General features: G+C 37.5%; 1 pseudogene; it reads left to right on the top strand.

The window, feature by feature from the left end:
- The first annotated feature begins 14,996 nt into the window (after positions 1-14,996).
- On the top strand, positions 14,997-15,145 carry LOC138849538 (U2 spliceosomal RNA; annotated as a pseudogene).
- The last annotated feature ends 634 nt before the right edge of the window (positions 15,146-15,779 follow it).

Raw genomic sequence — 15,779 nt, forward strand, 5'->3', positions numbered from 1 at the left:
TGCGTTACAATGGCTTCCCCCCCATAACGTTCCTCCCACCCGCAACCCTCCCCTTTCCCACTCCCTCTCCCCTTCCATTCACATCAAGATTCATTTTTGTTTCTCTTTATATACAGAAGATCAGTTTAGCATACATTAAGTAAGGATTTCAACAATTTTCTCCCACACAGAAACATAAAGTGAAAAGTACTGTTTGAGTACTAGTTATAGCATTAAATCTCAATGTACAGCACACTGAGGACAAAGATCCTACATGACGAGTAAGTGCACAGTGACTCCTGTTGTTGACTTAACAAATTGACACTCTTGTTTATGGCATCAGTAATCACCCTAGGCTCTTGTCATGAGCTGCCAAGGCTATGGAAGCCCCCTGAGTTCACTGACTCTGATCATATTTAGGCAAGGTCATAGTCAGAATGAAAGTTCTCTCCTCCCTTCAGAGAAAGGTACCTCCTTCTTTGATGACCCGTTCTTTCCACTGGGATCTCACTCGCAGAGATCTTTCATTTAGGTCATTTTTTTTTTTTTGGCTTTCCATGCCTGAAATACTCTCATGGGATTTTCAGCCGGATCCACATGCCTTAAGGGCTGATTCTGAGGCCAGAGTGTTGTTTAGGACATCTGCCATTTTAGGAGTCTGCTGTGTATCTCGCTTCCCATGTTGGATCGTTCTCTCCCTTTTTGATTCTATCAGTTAATATTTGCAGACACTAGTCTTGTTTATGTGATCCCTTTGGCTCTTAGTCCTATCATTATGATCAATTGTGAACAGAAATTGATCACTGGGACTAGTGAGATGGCATTGGTACATGCCACCTTGGTGGGATTAAATTGGAATCCCCTGGTATGTTTCTAACTCTGCTGTTTGCAGCAAGTCAGCTTGAGCATGTCCCAAAATTGCACTTCTCTTCCTTCTCTCATGCATCCTACCTAAATTGAACCAGGAAAGTATAGAAAACCTAAATAGACCCATACCTGAGACAGAAATTGAAACAGTAATAAAAGCCCTCCCAACAAAGAAAAGCCCAGGGCAGATGGATTCACTGCTGAATTCTATCAGACATTTAAAGAAGAACTGACTCTAATTCTTCTCAAACTATTCTGAATGATCGAAAAAGAGGGAATCCTCCCAAATTATTTCTATGAAGCCAGCATCACCTTAATTCCTAAGCCGGAAAAAGGTGCAGCATTGAAAGAGAATTACAGACCAATATCCCTGATGAACATAGATGCAAGAATCCTCAATAAAATTCTGGCCAATAGAATGCAACAACACATCAGAAAGATCATCCACCCAGACCAAGTATTTATCCCTGGTATGCAGGGATGGTTCAATGTGCAGAAAACAATAAATGTGATACACCACATTAACAGACTGCAGAAGAAAAACCATATGATTATCTCAATAGACACTGAGAAAGCATTTGATAAAATACAACACCCTTTCATGATGAAAACTCTAAGCAAACTGCGTTTGGAAGGAACATTCCTCAATACAACCAAAGCAATCTATGAAAAACCCACGGCCAACATCCTATTGAATGGGGAAAAGTTGGAAGCATTTCCACTGAGATCTGGTACCAGACAGGGATGCCCACTCTCACCATTGCTATTCAATATAGTTCTCGAAGTTTTAGCCAGAGCTATTAGGCAAGAAAAAGAAATTAAAGGGATACAAATTGGGAAGGAAGAACTCAAACTATCTCTCTTTGCAGATGACATGATTATTTAGGGGACCCAAAGAACTCTACTAAGAGACTATTGGAACTCATAGAAGATTTTGGCAAAGTAGCAGGGTATAAAATCAATGCACAAAAATCAACAGCCTTTGTATACACAGGCAATGGCATGGCTGAGGAAGAACTTCTAAGATCAATCCCATTCACAATAGCTACAAAAACAATCAAATACCTTGGAATAAACTTAACCAAGGACGTTAAAGATCTCTACGATGAAAATTACAAAACCTTGAAGAAAGAAATAGAAGAGGATACCAAGAAATGGAAACATCTTCCATGCTCATGGATTGGAAGAATCACTATCATCAAAATGTCCATTCTCCAAAAAGCAATTTATAGATTCAATGCAATCCCAATCAAGATACCAAAGACCTTCTTCTCAGATCTGGAAAAAAATGATGCTGAAATTCATATGGAGACACAGGAGACCTCGAATAGCTAAAGCAATCTTGTACAACAAAAACAAAGGCGGAGGCATCACAATACCAGATTTCAGGACATATTACAGGGCAGTTGATATCAAAACAGTTTTTGCTATTTATTTTAATAAGATTAATTATGTAAAAAAAAACCCTCCTCTTCAAATACCCTCTTTACTTGCCTCAGAAGACCCTGCTTAAGACAAGGGGGTGGCCTTGTTGGATAGTGGGTTAAGCCACTGCCTTCAATGCCGCACTTCATATGGGTACTGGTTCAAGTCCTGACTGCCCCACTTCTGACCCAGCTTCCTGCTAATGCTCCTGGAAAGCAGTAGAAGATGACCCAAGTGCTTGGGCCCCTGCACCCATGTAGGAGGCCTGGAAGAAGCTCCTGGTTCCTGGTTCCTGGCTCCTTGGCTCTCAGCTCCTAGCTTAGGCCTGGCCCCAACCCAGCCTTTGTGGCATTTGGGGAATGAACCAGCAGACAAATCTCTCTATATATATGTATACCCCCGTCTCTCCATATTTCTCACTTTCAAATAAATGAATAAATCTTAAAAAAAACAACTAGCAAATGCCAGCTTTTATAGCAATATAATAACAACAGGAATTCTTTTTTTATACATATTAAAACATCCATGTAAAAGTTAAATGTTATCCATGGTAGATAAAAATGGAAAGCTAAAAAGATAGATAAGTTATTCACCACAAGTTAGAGTCAAAGTACTTAGCACTGATTTCTATTCCTTTAATCTACACAGGCTATAAATTCTAAATTTTTCAAGTATTGACTGATGCTTTTCTAAGAATAATGACCTGCTAGGAAGTGGTTCTGAAAGAGATAGTTGTTATTTTTCATAAATATTCAAACTCACAAGCAGTCAACCATATTAAAGTATAATCTTTTGATTTTATTACTTACAGATAAACTCATGGAAGATTCTATAAAGAAGGCATCAAGTTTACATAACCTAGTGAAAAATGACAAAATGTCATTCCAATACTAACATCCACTAAAATCCCAATTCATTAACTCAGGCTCAGTATCTTGCATTGTAGTAGGAGGATCATAATAATACTTATAAATGCCGTTATCACCTTTAATTAGAGAATCCACTATTCCAATTGACATGCATTTGTGAGCTATAGAGAATGCAGTAGTATAGTACTGTCATATTCATTCAGATTTGGAAACTTTTTGCTTGGGATTCAATTGTCCAGGAAAAACAGTTTGGAGTAATATTTTTAAAAGAAACTGTGACTGTGGTTTAGTTTTCTGATCAGTTCCTCAAGGTCAGAGAAAAGAATTTCTTTCCCTGAGGAGTACTATGTTTTATTTCTATGTAAGCTTTATGCAGTACCTTCAATTTCACACTTTTTTCAACATGCAGGGATATTTGTACAAGAATGTTCAGAACTCCCCAAACCTTAAAACACAATTTTAAGTAAGTTAGAATTGTAATTCAACAGAAACAGGGAAATATATATTTGCCTAGAAAGTTATTTGCTGAAGAACTTTCTAAGTTATTCTGGTGAAAGGTTAAAAACAAATGACAAAACTACATATTACATAATGGCAGCCCCACTCAATATTTTTAAGCACCCATTTGTGATACTGACATCCATTCCAGCAAGCAAGTTCCAATTCCAGCTACTCTACTTCTGATCCAGGTTCCTACTAATGCTCCTGAGATGTCAGAAAACAAGATAGAAGCTCCAAGGTTCCTGCCACCCGTGTGTGTATGTTGTGTATATTATACACATACATAAATATTTTGTGTATATATATATATATATGTATACACACACACACACACCAGCACTAAGCTTTAGCCTAATGGTTAAGATACCCTTATCCCATATCAGAATACCTGTGTCTAATGCCCAACGATGACTCATGACTCTACTCCCAAAAAAGGCATATCTTGGGAGGCAGTGGTGATAGCTCTATTGAATGGATTCCTGCCAACCATGTGGGAGACCTGAATTGCGTTCCTGGTTCCCAGTTTCAGACTGGACCCAGTCCCAGATGGTGTAGTCAGCTGGGGAATGATTCAGTGAATGGGAGCTTTCTCTCTATTTCTGTCAAATTAACCTAAAATAATATATTTGAGTAAGTGTACAAATAAGGGATATGTTAATAATGGTTACTTCTCGCTGGTGGGATTGTGACTTTTAGAACTAGATGTAGGTATATTCTGAATTCATTGCAATTTCTACAAGAAATATATGTGTAAGTATATGCTATGTATGTATATAATCTTACAAATAAATTTTAAAACAAATACACAGTAAAGATGCAAAAAGCTAGTCACATTGTCTGCTTTCTTCATTGTGCAACTAAGACACAGACTACTGTTGGTGTAAAATCACCTCCTTTCATCAGCCACTAGAATCAAACAGGGATTTCAGACTAGTCTTGTGACAGAAAAGTGACACCACGGAAAGTGTGGTACTCACTCTCCTGCTTCTAAAATTGTTCTGCTGTGTCAGCACGAGAGTGGCAGAGAAGAATGAAAGCAGAAGGGATCTGATTTGTGGGTCTGAGCTCATAGTCTCTGTAATCTTTACTTCAGTAAAATTGCTTTTATCATTGAACTTTAACTGCACTGCACTGCACTGCAAACAGAAAGTATAGTGAAATCATAGTAAAGTAGTTCATATTTTTGCCCTGTTCCTGTAAAAACAAATGCTTGACTTTAAGCATAAAGAACATTTGCTTGATTTTGTTATACTTAACATACATGTGCTTGTTTTCATTGCTTACAATTTACATTTGGGAGCCAGGGGGTGCTGTGGCATAGCGGGTGGGACTGCAGCCTGCAGTGCCCACGTCCCATGTGGGTGCCAGTTCAAGTCCCAGCTACACCACTTCAGATCCAGCTCGCTGCCATGGCCAGAGAAAGCAGTAGAAGATGGCCCAAATCCTTGGGCCCCTGTATCCAAGTGGGAGTCTTGAAAGAATCTCCTGGCTCCTGGCTTTGGATTGGCAAAGCTCTGGCTGTTGTGTCCATCTGGGGAGTGAACCAATGGATGGAAGAACTCTCTCTGTCTCTCTCTGTTTCTCTCTCTCTCTCTCTCTGCCTCTCTGTAACTCTGCCTTTCAAATAAATAAATAAATCTTTAAAAAATAAAATTTACATTTGTGTTCTCGGTAGAGATATCTATTTGAGAAGGGAGAGAGAGAAAAAAAATACAAAGAAAACTATCCACTGGTTACTGTGTCTGGCGATTAATGTGTGCAAATTTTATTAATTCAGTTCTATATTTTTAATTTGAGACACAGAGAAAAAGACAAAGAAAGGAAGCTCCCATCCACAGGTACATTGCCCAAATGCACACAAGATCTAGGATTACATCAAGGCTAATGTCAAGTGCCAGAAATTCTGTGCAGGTCTCTAGCATAGGTGGTGGCAACACAATTACTTGAGCCATTGCTACTGCCTCCCAGGGTCCTAATTGTTTTTTTCTTGATTCCTATGGATTGATTCATTATCCAAAAATATTTAACCAAAACAAATAAAGGCATAGTGTGTGTGTATACATTCATACATATATATGTTTGTGTATGTATATATAACATTATATCAAATATAGTTTTATATGCATGTATGCAAAATTGATTGCATAACTTATCATGAAATCATTATGGTCTATCCATTCAAATTAAGGTTGAGTAACACTAAAGGAAACAGTATGTACCCCAATCAGCAAATTCAATTATGTGAATATTTTATTGAACTCACATTCTAAAAATGTATATAGTCCTCAGATGTCAGATTGGAAAACATAATTTGCCTTTCACTCAAAATGTTCATACATTATGAATATTTCTTGATTCTAGGACAAAATGTTTGGAATGATCAAATAGAATCAGATGTAAGCCATATGTAAGTAATTGTGTTTTGGTAACAAAATACCCTCTCTTTTAAGTTTTTATTTATATAAAGGTAACAGATTTCATGTACTTCATATTTATAGGTTTAAGAACGTAATGATACTTCCCTCCCTCTCCACCTCCCTCTCTTCTTTCTTCTCTCCCACCCTGGCTCTTCCTCACTTTATTTTTCTTTTTACTCTTTCAATGACACACTTTCAACTTACTTTATAATCACAAGCTAATCCTCCAATAGATACAGAATTTGACAAGTAGTAGGTAAAAAAAAACCAGTTTCTCAGGAGTGTAGACATGGCTATAAACAATAAGCAATTCTCAAAATGTCAATTTTGGAGCTGGCATTGTAGCGCAGCAGGTGAAGCAGCTGTCTGCAACACCAGCATCCCAAACGGGCTCCAGTTCGAGACTGGGTTGTTTTACTTCCTATCCAGCTCCCTGTTAATGACATGGGAGAAGCAGCAGAAGATGGTCAAAGTGCTTGGGCACCTTTACCAAATGGTCTAGAAGAGATCCGGAAGAAAATCCTAGCTCTCGTCTTTGGCCTGCTCCATCCTAGGCCATTGCAGCCATGTGGGGAGTGAACCACAAAGGATGGAAGATCACTCTCTCTTTTTCTCTCTGTCTCTCCCTCTCTCTGTTAACTCCGACTTTCAAATAAATAAATAAGGGCCAGTGCTGTGGCATAACAGGTAAAGCTGCTACCTGCAGTACCAACATCCCACATGGGAGCCAGTTTTAGTCCCGGCTACGCCACTTCCAACCCAGCTCTCTGCTATGGCCTGGGAAAGCAGTATAAAATAGCCCAAGCTCTTGGGGCCCTACACCTGTGTGGGAGACACAGAAGAAGCTCCTGGCTCCTGGCTTCAGATTGGAGCTGCTCCGTTCATTGCAGCCAACTGGAGAGTGAACCAGCAGATGGAAGACTTCTCTCTCTCTCTCTCTCCCTCTGCCTCACCTTCTCTCTCTGTGTAACTCTGACTTTCAAATGAAAAAATATTTTAAAAATGTCGATTTTACTTGTATACACTACTTTTTTAGCACTGTATGTTATCACAAATCATAGAAAACATGAAATTTCTGTTTTTGGGCCTAGATTATTTCAAAAAGGATTTTCTGGCATCTTTGGACAGAATCTTAATTGTAACACATATAATTCATGCCAATTAATTAACAAAATTATGTTTGATTCAAAGGGAAAATCCTTATAACCTCAAATTCATTGTTAAAAAAGAGTCTTCAGAACTGAAAATGAATCTTGATGTGAATGAAAGGGGAGAGGGAGCGGGAAAGGGGAGGGTTGCGGGTGGGAGGGAAGTTATGGGGGGGGGAGCCATTGTAATCCATAAGCTGTACTTTGGAAATTTATATTCATTAAATAAAAGTTTAAAAAAGGAGTCTTCATTCTCTCGGTGCAATTAAAATAGAAGAATACATAAACTATTTCTTGAGCACCAAAGGGGAAACCTGCTGAAGTGAAATGGACACTATGAGAAACAGCGACTTGATCAGCTCTTGTCATGACTATTGATGTACAATGTAATACTTTATCCATTTTAGTATTTTCTCTTTATTTTGTTCTAGTACTATTGGTTGAACTCTGTGATTAACACACAATTATTCTTAGGTGTTTACATTTAACTGAAAAGTGATCCCTGTTAAATATAAGAGTGGGAATAAGAGAGGGATTGGATGTACAATTTGGGACATACTCAATCAGACTTGCCCCAAATGATGGAGTTAGAATCTTGCCAGGGGATGCCAATAGAATCCCATCAAGGTGGCATGTACCAATGCCATCTCACTAGTCCAAGTGATCAATTTCAGTTCACAATTGATCACACTGATAGGTCTAAGAGTCAAAGGGATCACATAAACAAGACTAGTGTCTGCTAATACTAACTGATAGAATCAAAAAGGGGAGAGAACGATCCATCATGGGAAGTGGGATACACAGTAGACTCATAGAAATGCAAATGTCCTAAACAGCACTCTGGCCTCAGAATCAGCCCTTAATGCATTTGGATATGGCTGAAGAGCCCATGAGAGTATTTCAGGCATGGAAAGCCAAGACACTCTGGCAAAAAAAAAACAAAAACAAACAAACAAAAAAAAAAACAAAACCTAAATGGAAGATCTCTGCGAGTGAGATCCCAGTGGAAAGAATGGGGCCATCAAAAAGGAGGTACCTTTCTCTGAAGGGAGGAGAGAACTTCCACTTTGACTATGACCCTTTCAGAATAAGATCAAAGTCGGCAAACTCAAAAGGCTTCCATAGCCTTGGCAACTCATGGCTAGCGCCTAGGGAGATTACTGATGCCATAAACAAGAGCATCAAATTGTTAAGTCAACAACAGGAGACACTATGTACTTACTCCTCATGTGGGATCTATCCTTAATGTTTGTCCAATGTGAAGTAATGCTATAACTAGTACTGAAACAGTATTTTACACTTTGTGTTTCTGTGTGGGTGCAAACTGATGAAATCTTTACTTAATATATACTGAATTGATCTTCTGTATATAAAGAGAATTGAAAATGAACCTTGATGTGAATGGAATGGGAGAGGGAGTGGGAGATGGGAGGGATGTGAGTGAGAGGGAAATTACGGGGGAGGGAGGAAGCCATTGTAATTCATTAACTGTACTTCGGAAATTTATATTTACTAAATAAAAAATAAATAAAAAATTTAAAAAAAGATTTCTTGACCTATGAAAGAACTAGAAAAATGCCTTTGGCTATCAGAGATAGAAAAATTAATTCTTGAATAAAACCATGTATTTGGGTTTTAAAAACTTTTAGGAACAGAATTAGAGTCTGTAAATATTCAGACCCACTGTTATGAGAAAATGAAAAATATTAGTATGAATCATATGCTTACCTTTTCATTATTAAGGGAAAATTCTTCACTGAGGCAAGTCACAGTATGTGCTAACCGATCAGTTATAATTAAAACAATTTTCGATTGCACGTTACCTTACTAACAGTCTAAAACAAGAGTTGGCAAACTTTTCCTGTTGTGGACTCTGAGGTAAATATTTAAGTTTTATGAGCTATATGGTCTCTATCATTACTGCTGCAGTTCTTGTAACGCAAATCAATTGTGAAAAATACATAAATGAATGGGCAAGAGTATTTTTCAATAAAATTTTACTTAAAAAAAACAGGTAGTGAATTTTTTGGCCAAAGCATGAACTAAAACATGCTAAATGTTACAGATAATTTGAAAATATTACCAAGTACCACTTTTGCAAATAGGAAAATCTAGTTGGATTTCAAGTGACTTGTTCACAGTTATGAGTACTTCTAATAATTATGTGAAAATTATCACTTAGCATGAGGCTAATCAATATTACCTGGGTTTTCATATGCTAAAGGGCTCATTCCTAATATCATCAGAAATGACCAAATGGCAATGGATTTTATCACTAAATATCAACTTTTTTGACAGTACATAAATATATTAATATTGTGCATACTTTTTACTGGAGGTAGAATATTCTTGTTCTACTTAATAGAAAAAATTATGGAAAAATCCTGTCTTTTTTGGTTTCCAAAAGAGCGGGAAATTTTTCACTGACACCATCAACTTTGTTTCAAAAGAAGACAGTAAATGCAGCTCTGAATTGCTGTTTTACCACAAGTATTTTATTGCTCTTTCCCCCATTATAAAAATGGCAAAGTGCTCTGAAAATGAAAATTTTTCCTCAGGGACAAATTCATAGAGATTTATTATCTTGCCTCAAAGGGATGGGATTGAGCCATTTTTACAGCCAAAACTTACTTTTATTTTCAGCATTGAAAGTATTGCTCTGAAGTCTTGCAATGAGTAAAAAGATTATTCTGTTGAGAATTTCTGCCACTGATACAGCCACCAAAATGCCATCACTGATACTAGTTAAGTGTGTTAATAGCATTGCAGTGATTCCCAATCAGAAAAAAATATTAGAAATTCTTGTGAGACATTGATAAACACAGAGTTCTGGGCCTTATACTCATTATATTCCTTGCACTGAGAAGTTCCAGATCTTACCCTCCTTACTCCAGTGATATGTGGTTATATTTTCCAGAGATGGCATCCAGATATCCATGCATTTTGTTTAAAATCCTTCCAGTGATTCTCACGCATAGCTTGGTTGAGAACTATTGCTAACAGAGAAGAAAGCGATTTCCAAGATAACATGCAATTTTAAAAAGTCAGTGTCTAAACAATGGTTATTTGTCAGCTTATAAATAATGCTGTGTGTCTAGAAAATATGCAAAAATGTACACCTCCATAGCATTCACCAGACTGTCAAAGGCAGCCTCCGAAGCTGATGGCATTGGTCCTGTCAGACCATCTGTAAGATCTGCCCTTGGATCGTTCCCTCTAGCTCTATCTAAACCAGGGCTGATTTCATCTTGTTCTGGGAAGACTGGTGTCAGAACACTCTTCTGTTTCCCATGCAGGGTCAGTTAGGGCTATTCTTAAGAAGGGGAAATGTGAGCAGTTCCAGAAAGTAGCTGCGCCCACCCCCATCCAAGTACACAGCAGTCAATAGAAAACAAGATGCCTTGCCAACTGCCTATCACATTTACATTATCCTTACAATATTTTTTGAATACTGAAGATAATTTTAGGTATTTCCTCTTAACAGGCAAGTATGTTGATAACTTTTAAACCCAAGTGATCTCACACAGGAAAGTACCTTCACCTGGCGAGGGACTCACATGGAATATATCAAAGGGTGTATTATAAATTCACCAGGTACACATACTATAGTTGTTTATGTTTAGATATACTGTCTACCTTGTTTCAAAAAAAAAAAAGAACACATAAGGGTACAATATCTGATGTTCAGTGCTTAATTACTTCCTGTAGTCAAGACAGCGACTGGATGTCATTCTAACCAATTTGGCTGCACTACTGTTATAATCTGTTAGTACTTCTGTTACTAGGTTTTTTATAAGAAATAGGAATTTATTTCTCACAGTTCTGGAGGCTGAGAAGGCCATGATCAAGGTACCAGCAGATTCAGTGTCTGATGAGAGCTGCACTGTACTCCCAAGATAACCTCTTGCTGTTGAGACATCCAGAGAGGACCACTGCTTTGCCCTCACCTGGTAGAAGGGATACACGGCCAAATGGGGTGACCTTGCCCCTCCAAAACTTTTCTTAAGAGCTCTAGTCTCAACCATGAAGACAACCTAATAACCACCTAAAGGTCCTTTCTTAATACTGGGATAGTACTGGGGATTATTTTGCAACTGAAGTTTGGTGGTGAGACAAACATTCAAACCATTACAATTTGTAATTAAAATTGATGCTGAATGTAATCATATTAATTCCAACAAAACTCTATCAAGCACTTAGGAAATGATAATTTATCATCAAAAGAGTGAGTGACTGTACTAGATATTGATGAATCCTTTCACTTGGCCTTTCAATGTGGCATCAGACAATGGTAACCACATCATTTTAACACTTTGTGCCTTTAAATTTCATGGAATTTCATATTCCTAGTTTTATTCCTAATCTCATTTCTTCTCAGTGTTCTTTTAAGGAAACTCTTCTTCCATGAAACATAAACATTAAAATCCTCCGTATGTTAAACAAGGTACTACACATTTACTATCCAGGGAAACTTAATATTTTGTATTTTTTATTTGTCACAAAATTGGTGATGATATCCAAATTTATAGAGAAATTATACATTTGTTGAACTCCAGACTAGAATAGTCAACTTGTATTATCACTTGGATGTGTACTCCTGAGAATGGTCCTCACATCCCCCCCTCTTCAATAACCCATTCCTGTCTATTTTACCTTCTATGGCCTCCCTCAACATTTATTATCATAGTTCAAAAATCTCCATCTTTCCTTAATTGCACTGTTCTGATCTCCTCCTAACTGCTCTCCCTGTTTCCATTCTTGCTCATTTCCAATCCCTACTCAGCAATTAGAGTACAAATCATCATGCCAACCACCATTTACAAGCTTTCAGCAGAATCCCATTCTCCCATTTGCCATGGCTTGAAAAAAAATGTCATTTCTTGTTTCCTTCCTGCCTCTAAAGCTTTACCATTCTTCCCATTCTCTATTAGCTGCCTAGACCTCAGCTGCCTGGTATCCTTTTATTATCTCCTGCGTTGACAACACAAACTATCTTTGTCAGATGCACTCTTCATTCCGTTTTTCTCTTGCAAAGTTCTTTCACATTCTTAAGTGTTGGATTTCAATCCCACTTTCTTAGAGCAAGTGGTCCCTGTATTCCCAAATGAACACTGTATTTTCCTTCCAAGGTATCATTTACTTCCCTTTTTGTTTTCCAACATGTGACATTTATAGTGCACATTCTAATGTTATAATAGTCCCGTAGGATACATGAGTGTGGACAATATGGTTGCTTTATTGTCTGTATGGAATCTAGGTTCAACTATAATTCTTAGCCCAAATTCATATTTTTGAGAGTAGGTGAACTAGTGAATAAACAATTTTTCCATATTATTGCTTCATTTTCATCAGGAAAACATTGATATTCCTTGATCCATTACTGTTATGAAGAGAAAAACATATGTGTTCTGCACGTTTGTGGATTTATAATTGTATATCACTTTATGTGTTAACACCTTAAAATTATTAATTATATATTTGAAGAGTAACATAAAAATGGAGCTGAGATGTACTAACAGGAAAAGAGCAGAAGAAATAAACTACTACAAAATTATCATTGAATGCTAATTACTTTACTCACACTTCTTGGTTCATGTTTTTTACTACATGCACTCTTTGTTTGTATGTGTATTGTGAAGTCTCCAGTTGACCTAAAACTATGGACACATCTCTTATTAGCTGTCTGTCTGTGATCTAATTACATACTTTTTCTAGATCTTTTTCAATTTATCATTCCAAAAGGGAGAAACTGGCAAGAAGAGAAGGGTAACAATTTCCAAGTAAGCCAAAGCTTCAATAGGACAAATGAGTAAACCTTAAGGCTTGAGAATAATCTTCATTGTCATTCCTTCCACCTTTCAGGCCCATTGTTGCATAGGTTGAGCCCTCAGCGTTTCCAGTAGCCTAGCTTCTATGACTTTGCTCCATGCAGACCATATCCCATTGCTCAGGAGTTGGAGTCTGGTACCTGAGGCTCTCCCAGGCTAACACTGCCTGTTCGTGGCTCCACAGGGCTTGCATCTTGGGGATAGTTCACCCTCATTGCTACAATAAGCATTGTCTTAATGATGGATCTCTGCTGTGACTTAGATTCTGCGGTTCTACTGGACACTGCCCTAGTGGGGCACTCTGAAGTGGTCTTGCCCCGTGTCAGATTCCTGCCTGGGCCTGGATGCTCTTAGAGGCATCCTTTGAAAGCTAGGGGAAAAGGACACACACCCCAGCTATTGCACTCTTCACCTGCGAAGTTATTTCCAGGTTTCTGGAGCAGAGATCTTGGCCACACCTGAGCATTCAAACCAACCACAACTGAAGTGGCAAAGTTTCTGCATAGAATGTGATGAGCAGAGACTTGAGCTGGTTCTGGGCAGCATGCGCAAGTTCACCCAGGCACGTTGGTCTTCTCCAGTTTCCAATGAATGATTCCTCATTTCTAAGGCCTCATCAGAATTACCCTTGTTGATCACATTTCTCCCAACATTCTGTTTACAATCACTTAGATGATCTCTAACACTAACGCTTTCTCTATAGCTCTCCTCTTTTTCTGAGCCCTTATCAGAATCTCCCTTCATTTTGATCACATTAATGGAGTTTTATTCCATCATTCACTCCAAAACTCTCCTGTACTCTACCACTATCTAGATACACAACCATTATCACATTCTCAGGTATTTATTACAGCAATACCTATGGTCCTCAACACAAATTTCTGTCTTTATCTGTTTGTACTATTTTAATAAAACATGAAAAATTTGGTAATTTATGAATAATATAAATTTATTTCTCATAATTCTGAATACCAGGAAATCCAGGAACAAGGATTGGTGTATTTTTTAAGATTTATTTATTTATTTGAGAAGTAGTTACAGACAGAGACAGAGTGACAGATAGAGAGGTCTTACATCTGCTGGTTCACTATCCAGATGGCCGTAATGGCGGAGCTGGGCCAATCTGAAGCTAGGAGCCAGGAGCTTCCTCCAGATCTCCCACATGGGTGCAGAGTCCACTCACATGGGGCATTTCCCACTGCCTTCCCAGGACATACCAGAGAGCAGGATGGAAAGCGCAGCATCCAGGACTATGCAATCTGCTATGCCACAGTGCTGGCCCCAGGATTAGTGTCTTCTGCAGGCTAGAATTTTTCCACTTGCAAGCGGGTACCTTGTTGCTGTTTTTTCTGGAGGGTACAAATACTGTATTTCCATGTGGCAAAAATTGCAAACTTTCTCTGAACTGTCTTATTTGAGCATTAATGCCTTATGAGAGTAGAATTTTTGTGACCTACTCACTCCCCTCAAAAGCCACCCTTTTAATATCAGTGCATTAGGAATTAGGTTTCAACATGCAGTTTGGAGGGGCAGCATCATTCAAATCATAGAAGAGACAATGTGACTAGTAGTCTTAAAATATTCCACATAAGTCAGTGGATAGTGAATATTGTTTAGTCTGTTAAATTTGAGTAATCTCTGCCCACATTTATCTATGATACCCATTGAATATATTCGCAGTCTCTACTTACTTCATAGAGAATAGATACAATGATGTGCCTTCAATAAACATAGAACATGTTTTGTAAGATAAAATCTTTTTAAGTTGATAAAGAAATATTAAATATGTGTCATGTTTCTGTTAACAGAATTATCTACATAACTGCTCTTTTCCTCTTCAATTTAATTTATATAAAATTCCAAACTATTCAGAAGAATAAATACAAACATCAAAAATAAAGCGAATATTGAGTAGCTATCACTAAAAATATAAAGAAAAAAGTCATTTAGACCCAAAATGTAATCGCTTCTCGGCCTTTTGGCTAAGATCAAGTGTAGACCCAAAATGTGATTCTTAGTCACACAAAATCTTTTGGAACAGTATTTACGTGACAACCTATTCAAAAAGGTTTGTCTTTGTTTTTACTACTAAAACTTTTGATAAAATATCTACAATTTTTGGAACTATGATCTGAAGGAATGAGTAATGGATTTTTAGACTATAAAATTTATTTTAATTCACATATGAGGATCCTAAACATGTCTTTACACTAAAATTTCTCATCACCAAAGGACATTGCCTGCCAACGCTCCTCTGAGATCAGAGCCTTGCTATGGAAGCCTTCTGTAGCGTTTCTTCACTGGAGCTAAATAAAAAGATGCAGAAGACGCTTTTTTGGGTTCCCAGTGTTAATTGCATCCTAATAAAATCATCTAGTTAAACTGTCTGCTTTGTGCTGCAGCACCATAGAGAAAAGATTTCTAAAGAAAGCCAGCTAAGTTGATTGTGCTTCTAGATAATTAATTGAAAAGAGAAAAAAACAACCAAAAATGAAAGTTCTGCAATGCTGACTTTTCAGACCTTTTTCATAGGAAAGTTTCTAAGATTACTTGCATCAGATAGAGAATTCTCCACAGCAGCGTGTGCCATTTTACTAACCCTATCAGCTATTGCCTTTGTATCTGACCAGTCTTTTTTGATAATTAAAGAATGAGAGATGAGAATAAAATTTATTAAAACACATTGATGAAATAACTGATTGACTTACACTAATTTAAAATTTTTCTATTTTAAAAAACCTATTA

Source organism: Oryctolagus cuniculus, chromosome 4 (assembly GCF_964237555.1).
Source record: "Oryctolagus cuniculus chromosome 4, mOryCun1.1, whole genome shotgun sequence".
NCBI lineage: Eukaryota > Metazoa > Chordata > Mammalia > Lagomorpha > Leporidae > Oryctolagus > Oryctolagus cuniculus.